The sequence below is a fragment of the Camelus ferus genome, chromosome X (genome assembly GCF_009834535.1).
Source record: "Camelus ferus isolate YT-003-E chromosome X, BCGSAC_Cfer_1.0, whole genome shotgun sequence".
NCBI lineage: Eukaryota > Metazoa > Chordata > Mammalia > Artiodactyla > Camelidae > Camelus > Camelus ferus.
The window spans coordinates 11,296,956-11,305,692 of record NC_045732.1 but is presented as its reverse complement, the minus strand read 5'-3'; the positions used below and the strand labels follow the sequence as shown (position 1 = coordinate 11,305,692).

The 8,737-nt window shown below is 57.5% G+C and overlaps 2 long non-coding RNA genes across 2 annotated transcripts in view; both read right to left on the bottom strand.

Moving 5' to 3' along the window:
- LOC116661810 overlaps positions 1–5,041 on the bottom strand; it is a 38,197-nt gene extending 33,156 nt beyond the window's left edge. The window contains exons 1-3 of the long non-coding RNA XR_004317768.1: positions 5,027–5,041; positions 1,382–4,766; positions 998–1,035 (exon numbers count right to left, since the gene is read on the bottom strand). This is a non-coding gene — a long non-coding RNA (uncharacterized LOC116661810). The remainder of the gene's footprint in view (positions 1–997; positions 1,036–1,381; positions 4,767–5,026) is intronic.
- A 454-nt stretch (positions 5,042–5,495) lies between these two features.
- LOC116661809 lies at positions 5,496–8,737 on the bottom strand. The gene is made up of 3 exons (XR_004317767.1): positions 8,653–8,737; positions 6,973–7,074; positions 5,496–6,055 (listed from the first exon to the last, which is right to left on the bottom strand). It is a non-coding gene; the product is annotated as an uncharacterized LOC116661809 (long non-coding RNA).

Sequence of the window (8,737 nt, the reverse complement as noted above, 5' to 3'; positions counted from 1 at the left end):
CCAGCCCAGTGTCCAGTACTGACCTGCGGGCAGCTCCCAGTGCTGTGTTTGTGCCCAGGGGCATCTGCATGGATGCCATCCTGCACCCTGATTTTGGCTGCTCCTGTCTGCACAGCCTCCAAGCCTGGTTCTCCGGAGATTCCCCAGAGCTGCCCAGTACCCTCCTCACTCATTCTTTCTGGCTTACATTAGCCAGAGGCAGATTTGGAAGCTTGCAAGTTAGAACCCATGCTGATCTGACTGTCTCCTTAAAGCGACTCCTCGTAGTGGACGGGGTATCAGCACAACTGACAGGGCGGTTTTGACTGGGGCGGACGGACCCATGGCTATGCACCAGGACACAGAAGCGAGCGTCAGAGACAGAGGTGGTATCAGGTCACTCCTGGGCATAGCAGACACACGGATAAACGGGATGACAGCAGACAACGCTTGGTTTGAAGCAATTGCCCTCTAAGGCTGGTGCTGCAGGGGATGTTTTCTTGTTTTGCAGATGCTAGCGGGTATTAATCCCCAAGATGCTAAGGGGAGTGATCTGGTGGAGGGAAAGCGATGGTGGCGGGAGGGACGGAAGTGCTCGGAAAGGTGAGGGGTGTGGGACACACAGCCAGAAGTCTGGGTGGCTGGATGTGACATGTAGCTGGGAGTGTAGAAAAGAGGAGACTGGTCCTACCAGGTGGCTTCTGTTTCGATTTTAATTTACCACCTAGCTTACTTATCATGCCTTAAAAAGCGTTTCAGCGCGTCTACCCAGTTCCCCTGTTCCAAAGATACCCTCCTCCTCGTTTGCAACTGGGGCATTTCTGGTGGAGTTTCTCTCAGTAACTTCTGTGTGAGTAACTGTAGTCCTAATAGGAGCCCCTATTCTCCAGAGTACCAGCTTCACGTTTTAGGGGGAGGTAATACTGCAATAGTCCCGGCCTCCGGCACCCCCGCAGAGCCCTGCCCTCCCAGCCCCCGAGGCTTCCTGTGCTGTCCTCCAGGTGGAGCTGTGTCTTACCTTCAAAGTGGATGGAGACTGGAGAAAAAGGAGCCAGACTGGAAAAAAAAAAAAAAACAAAACAACAACCCAGTTCTGAGTCTCGTGTAAGGAGACATACCCGTTTCCCTCCCCCTCCCACCCCTTCCATGCGCCTGGCAGTGATTCCCGGGCGTCCCCCAGAAGTGACCAGCACCCACAGGTGCGCAGAAACCTTCCCATGAAATAAAACACCACCTCAGAGAGCCTCTAGGAGCAGCAACCTGATGCGGGCAGTTACAAGAAGAAAGTTCTCTGCTCGCGAGTGGAAACTCAGATCCCCCCAGTAAGTGGGAGCCTCAAGGGACCAAACTGCCTTTGACTCCCTGCAGCAAAGGGTTCCATGTACGTGAAGACGAAACTTACGTAAACCTTGGACGGTCTGTGTGGTCTCAAGCCGGTTTTCTTCGCAGGACAGAGAAGGCCCTTCGAAGCTATTGACGTGCCACAGCATTGTGGCTGACGCCACCAAAGCCCACGTCCCGGGCACGTTTCTCCTGGGGACTCTGTCACGAGCTTCGCTGCTGGTCAGGTTCTCCGCAGCGCCTTCCCTTGGCTTTGGTGGCAGGGTTCAGGGCGCTCAGGGCTTCAGCGCAAACCCACCACGGGGGAACACACCCGGTCAGCTGTGCAGGGCTTCAGGAAAAGCCCAAGCAGGCAGGGCTGGACCCCAGACAACACTGGGCGGGAAGGATGCAGGGCGGCCCGGCCCGCACGGGGTCGGGAAGATGGCGCCTGACCGTGTGGTGCGCGACTCGGTGCGCAGCCTCCGTGTGCCTCCGGGCCCGCCAGCCGGTTAACCGGGCCACACCCACCAGTTGACTTAAGGGGCGAATGCAAACACCTGGCAGAGCCCACGGCTCCAGGAGCCTGTCCGCGCCCTGCACAGGAAGAACGGCCGGTCCCCCGCGCCCTGACTCTATAGGTTCTTCTACTTGCTCGGAGCTCAGCAGTGAACTAAACTCCCGGTAAACCAACCTGCCCGACAAAATTCACTTGCTTTCACCTTCTAAAAGAGCCAGCCTGAAAGAAGGAAACGTACTGAAAAAACACTCCCTTTGTGAGGTAACAGGGGGCGGCTGGTCCTCCTGCATCACGACCTTCTGTCCCTGTTGACTGCTGGGACCGTGCAGGCCGCCCTCCGGGATTCCCCCCTCAGGAAACGCAGGGTCCCCCTTCCCTGAGTGCTGTCAGCACAGGGCCCAGAGTTGCTGACCACATGAGAAAAGCACACCACCAAGTTCTCTAATATCAAAATAGAGCAATTTATTCAAGACACTGAGTATGATCTGTTGATTCTCTCTTGGAACAAATGAGCTACGACACACAAGGTGATTTTTCTCCAGAGCGTGAGGCGGAAGGGGTGGAGCGAGAACGAAACGGGGTCGGTGTGGATGGAGCAGAATCTGGAACACGCGGAGGGAAGGCCGTCTGGCTGTACGTCTGACACAGACAATAAACACTGCAGAAGCCAGAATTCACAACCTCAGTAAGCGGCGGGAGGAACAACTCTGCATTTGACCAGAAACACGATTGGAAAAAAAAAGTGGAACAGAAGGTTAAAAAAGGGGGAAATAACAAGGAACAAAGCAGAAAAGCAGACCCTAACGTTTGACAGTGCACTTCACTTGGCGCCAAGATCTGTTTTTAGAAAGACAATGACTGTCAAGCCCTGGGTGCCGCGGGTAGCCTGGCGTGCCCGGTGGGGTAGCCCCCTTTTCCCCGGTGTGTGCGGGACGAGTTCTTGGTCACTTCAAACCCAAACAGACATTCCGGGAAGGACTGTTACGTCTGCCGTCAGCATCTCGGTTCCGTTCGGTCACCGAGACTTAAGCATTTACTTCCAATTTTTCAGAGCTGTAAACGACGTCCCGTGGTAACACGGCCCAAGGGGCAGCCCTGATGACAGAGGTGACTCCATCGACTGCTTGTGGGGTGCACGCTGGCGCCAAGTCGGACGTGGCTGTTGTCGTGCTGAGACGGGGCTGGATTCGAGGGGCGCTGGCTGCGTTCGCATCTTGGTCCCCCTTGTGGCCCTCAGGAGGTTGCTTTGTGACGGCCTGTTGGGGAAGCCAGACAGGCGAACGATCTGCCTTCATCAGCGTCAGGCTCACCGTGGTGTGCGGGACTGAGCCCCTGTCCTTGGCCTCAAAGCCCTCGGCTCCAAGCCAGCAATTCCCAAGTGTTCAGATGCATCCAGAGTCGAATGCCAACACTTCGAGACCCTGGCTACCGCCCTTCCCTGAGGACTGATTGGGGAACCCCTGCCTGTGTGTCCCACCACTACCCCCCAACAGCAGGCTCTGGCTTGTCAAACACAAACCGTGTCCTGACCCTGGACAACGGATGCTCTGTAGACATGACATTCTTATGTGGGGAGGGGTCCAGATGGTGTGCGTCCAGAGCTCCCCAAACTGCACCCCAAGCCTAATAATTTCTTGGGGCAAGAAATTAGCCATGTATCCAGGGGTGTCTGCTATCTTCAAAGGTGGGAATGGAGGAGACTCCGTAAAACTCTGACCTTCTTAGCTAAGCGTGTAGGTAACAGAGGCCCGAATAAAACACCCAACTCTCAACAGAGCGCTTTCGGGCCTTCCACAGATGGGGCCTGAATAATTCGCAGATCCAGGGAGGTGCGTTACTGATCCGACGCTGATGGACGCGCTCTGGCTTCTGGAGCTGTTCCTGGCCGGCTCCTATTTCTGCAGGGGCCCTGGTCGCGCCCTGACGGCTTGTTTTTGGCTCCAGGGATGGAGTCCACCCTCTGAATGACATCCTGGCTCCTTGTTGGAACAGACACGTGGCTGCAGCACACCAGCCCCCGTGCCCAGCACGCCTCCCCATGCCTGGCTCCGCCCACGGACACGGACCAGCCCAGAGGCCCCAGGTTCCGCGCTCCCCACCCCTCTCCTGTAAGCCGGGGTCAGAGTCGGGTTAACAACGATACCAGGTCACCCGATGCAACGAAGGAAACTCCGCGAGGAACACAAAGCCATATTTAATTTTTTAAAAAAACAGTAAAAAGATTCATTATTTAAAAAAAAGAAAGTCTTCCTTCTAGTCTCTTGAGAGAGAAAGAAATGAAGACGACGGCAGACGTGATCAGTGATGTCCTACCTACGTGATCCCCCTCAGGGCCGAACACCCTCCCCGCTGGTTGCGGTCGTCAGATCCAGTGGGATCCTGGAGCCGGGCCGGCGGCGAGGCCGGGGCTGGCGGGCTGCTCTTGGCGGGCTGACCCCGGGGGCCGCGGCTGGAGTGACCTTCCTCACAGCCAGGAAGCTGGGCGCACATTCCGACGGCTTCTTTGGCGCCCACGGTGGGTTCTGGGACTCCCTCTCAGGTCCGGCCCCTTCTCCATTCCTGTCCTGCCGGCCACCGCCGTCAACACTCCCCGAAGGACGCCCAGGTCTGCTTCCAGCTGGGGGGGGCCGGGACTGTCTGCCCACCCGGCGTCCTCACCGCCCTGCCGGAAGCTGACAGTGAAGGGAAGGCTACCTCACACCCTGCCTGTGTCTTCCTAAGATTCCTTTTAAAATACGAATCACACAAAGCTCTCTATGTCTGATGGCCAGTTTCGGATTTTAAAATTGCTTTAACATAAAAATATTTTTTTTTCCAAAAATACTCGGGGCTTCTCTTATAAGTCACTTTTTTTTTTCTCCTGTAAAAAGTCCCCCTGCCCTGCCTTCTTCCATAAAGCACTTAGGATGTGCCTGAAAGTGCCTTGAGACCTAAGCTGGGAAGAAAACTCAGAAAGGGGCGGGGAGAGCTGGGGGGGGGGAAGAAACTCAGAAAGGGGCGGGGAGAGCTGGGGGGGGAAGAAACTCAGAAAGGGGCGGGGAGAGCTGGGGGGGGAAGAAATTCAGAAAGGGGCGGGGAGAGGGGAGGGGCTAGAAACTCAGAAAGGGGGCGGGGAGAGCTGTGGGGGAAGAAACTCAGAAAGGGGCGGGGAGAGCTGGGGGGGGAAGAAACTCAGAAAGGGGCGGGGAGAGGGGAGGGGTTAGAAACTCAGAAAGGGGCGGGGAGAGCTGGGGGGGAAGAAACTCAGAAAGGGGCGGGGAGAGGGGAGGGGTTAGAAACTCAGAAAGGGGCGGGGAGAGCTGGGGGGGAAGAAAATCAGAAAGGGGCGGGGAGAGCTGGGGGGGGAAGAAACTCAGAAAGGGGTGGGGAGAGGGGAGGGGAAGAAACTCAGAAAGGGGTGGGGAGAGGGGAGGGGAGGGAGAGGGAACACCGTCTGCCAGAGACTCCGTCATCACGTCCGAGTCTGGTCCATAAGGCTGTGTCCACCAAATGCGTGCTGCCCACCAAGACCAGGAAGGAAGGAAGGAAGGAAGGAAGGAAGGAAGGAAGGACGGACAGAGGGGAGGGGGGCCAGTGACAACAGGAAAGACGCCACAAACCCAAAACGGTTTCCACCTCAGACAGAAGGGCCCCGGACGACAGGATTCCAGCAGATAGAAAAAGCACGGGACAAAGATTGTAGAAAATACAAAGTGTTGGGGTTACAAAGTCGCCCAAGTCATTGGTACAAACTGGTCTTTGAACATCCTTGTGAGAGTAACTGTAGTGTCCAAACTGTTAGGAAAAAACGAAACAACCCACCACGTGGAGTGGTTTTTCTCCCCCCTTTTGGTTTCTCACAGCGTCTTTCCTTCTGTTCTTTTTGGCACAGCTTTTTTCCTTCTTCGTCTCCTCTCAGCCCTCAGAGCCTGCTCTGGACGGGGTCCCACCCACGCGCCGTCTAGCTGCTGGCTTCCCGCTTCCCACGTTCCAGGTGGGAGCCATTCTTCCCCCTCTGATGGGACTGTGGGTATGCTTTTTGTTTTAAACTTCTTGATGAAGATTACAAAAAAATAGAGACTCCTGTGGCCAGGGATGAGCTGATTGCAAAGTACACTCTAACGTCAAGTTCGCACAGTTCGGAGCTGACAGAGTTGTGTCTGGAGAGTGCTCCAACCCCACACGTTCACTGCTGGTCCACTAGGGTTCTTTTCCTATAGTATTTTGTGTTTACTTTCGTAGATCTAAAACACACACCTGGAAGGAAAGAGGAGGTGCCGGTTATCTTGAGAGACAACCCAGGAGGCCTTCAGAGAAGAGGACGGCCCACGGCCCACCACCCACTTTTTGTAAATAGACTTCCACTGGCACAGAGTCATGAGGGTTCAGAGAAACTCTAAACGACAGGCTAATAACATCTGAGCATCCGACCAGTCAACCCCTGCAAACAGCCTAGAGGGAAGTAGCCAGGTCCAGGGCAGCACCGGGAAGGAGTTCGGGGGGGGGGGGAGGGCGCAGCCCTTGGTGGGGGTCACAGACCAGACACCCACGTAGGGGCTCAGGCCTGAGCACCACTAGGGGGCCAGGCGGGCACTTGGCCAGCCACCCCCTGCCCTCTGCCCCACAGCTTGGGTCAATTTCAAGTGCAGGTGGGAACCAAAAAGCTAGACATCCCAGAAGCTTAAACTGGGCCCCATGGAGTGGAAGGTGGGAGCTGTAACACCAGAGGCCCAGGCTGGAGTCAAGACGGGAGCAGGCTTCTGAGTCTTGGCCCCTGTGTATCTGGGCCCTGTCATCTCTGCTGTGGGGGCGTCCTAGGCACAGGGGAGGTTCAGCAGCATCCTGGCCTCCACCCAGCAGACACCAGGAGCAACCCCACGAAGCAGGGACAGCCACAGTGCCCCCCGGCGGGGAAAAGTCACCGCGGGAAAGCCACCATCTCACTGAGAAAATCACTGAGAGTGAGGAAGAGACAGCTGCTCTCTGATGCGGTGCCAACCGGGCAGGATCCAGCCAGAAGTCTCCTTCACCCGACACACATCCAGTGAGAGCCAGCTGTGTCCTTGGAGACTCACCCCACCCCTGGGAAGCCCAGCCAGTACCAGGAGCCTGGAGCTTCCAGCCCCCCCTCCCTCACGCCCTCCACGCCGTGGCAAACCACAGGTGCTGCTTACAGAGCCGTCGGACGCGCTGGCGCCCACTTTGTCCCCTCGGGCGTTCCAGCACACCTCGAAGATGCCGCCAGTGCCTCGGTAGCTGTGGACGAGACTCCCACTCTGCAAAGCAAAGCTGCGGTCACTCACGGTGCCAGGGGCACCAAGGACGTGGACGTGGTCCCCCCGTGCATTACCGCAAACATCCTCAAACTCAGAGAAGCTAAGAGTATTTTCAGGAAACGCTCGGTGGCTGTAGAAATGCGTCTCACAGACTCGCTACACGGGCAGCGTAGGTGACCTACGGCTGCCCATGGAATCGGCCCTCGACGTTTTGGCTGGCGTCACGCTGCCTCCCACAGGTCACCGCAGCCACGGCCGGATGGTGGCAGGGAGACCGAGGCAGCTGGAGAGGAGCAATCTGCCTGTTACGCACTTTTGCACATTTAGAAAAGCCGTCGTGTCACTGAGGATTAAAGGGAGCCTCAACATGCCTCAAGGGTTTTGTGATCCGTAGGAAGAGGGGTTAAGGGACCTGATGAGCTGCCGACAGCAGGCAGGGCTGGACCGATGATGTCATTTTACAAGTGCAACCCACCGCTGTTTCAGCAAGGGTTCAGACCAGAGGCTGCCACACGTCATTCCTGCGATGGGTGTTTTTCCGGGGCCTATCCAGGGCCCTGAGGCTCTGCTCGGCGCCAGCCGGGTCCTACCTGAGGGGCCACTATCGCCTCTGGCTGGCCGACAAGACAAGACTCATGGGAGGCAGCTCCCGGGAAGCCTGAGGTCCCCGTGGACCTCCCACGGCCCCACGCGTTTGTGCGGCTCAGGTACCACCTCCCCCGGCCACCAGTGGGTGCGGACTGAGAGTCAGCCAGGCGAAAGGGAATCGGGAAGCTGGGTGCGGGTGAGAGAGAGGCGGGGGGGCTGTTCAGTCCACCCCAAGGTCACACGGAGTGTACCACTGCTGCTGGCCACGACCCCACACGACCATCGCTGCCCCACCTGCAGGAGAAGCGCGAGCTCAGCGCCCAGAGGAGCACTTTATGCTCCTCCAGGCCCGCTCATTCCCACTGTTCATGCTCCCAGTTCCCTCACCCTGAGGTGCGGCCAGAGACACCCACAGGGGCTGCGTGTCCTCAGAACACCATCTCTTTCTCCTGTGACAGGACGACCCCACAGTGACACTCCCGTTGCTACCCAAACCTAGACTGTTTCCCGGGACAGGCTGAAATGGCTTGACCACCGCCCACAAATGGTCCTCACATTCCTCGACGTGCTCCAAGGGGCAGCTCCAGGAGTCGTGTGGAGCAGAGGAGGTCAGGGGCCTGTGCACCCCCTACGGCGGGACCCTCACCCCAACCTGAGTGCCCACAGGGCAGCATCTCCGCTGAGATGACTGTGTTACAATTTTCCGAGCTCAGTGCTCACGTCCAAGAGGAGGTGGCAGGGGGAAGGTTTCCTGCCAAGGACTCAGAAAAAGTACCCGAACTGGGTGGGTGTGCCTGGAGGGGAGCCTCCCCCACCAAGGGGCACAGGGCAGAAGGCACTTGGCCTGGGGTCCCCCTGCAGAGGACCGTCTGAGGCAACGCGCTCCGCAGCACCGACGCCCCAGGCGCGGCTCCGAGCCCGGGTCACCGAACACACGACTCTCCAGGCGGTCCTTTGGGGAAGGGCTGGGCCACGGGGGTCGGGGATTACCTGAGTGTTCCAGATGTGCACACACTTGTCAAAGGAGCCGCTGGCCAGGTATTTCCCGTCGGGGCTAAAAGCTACACTATAGACT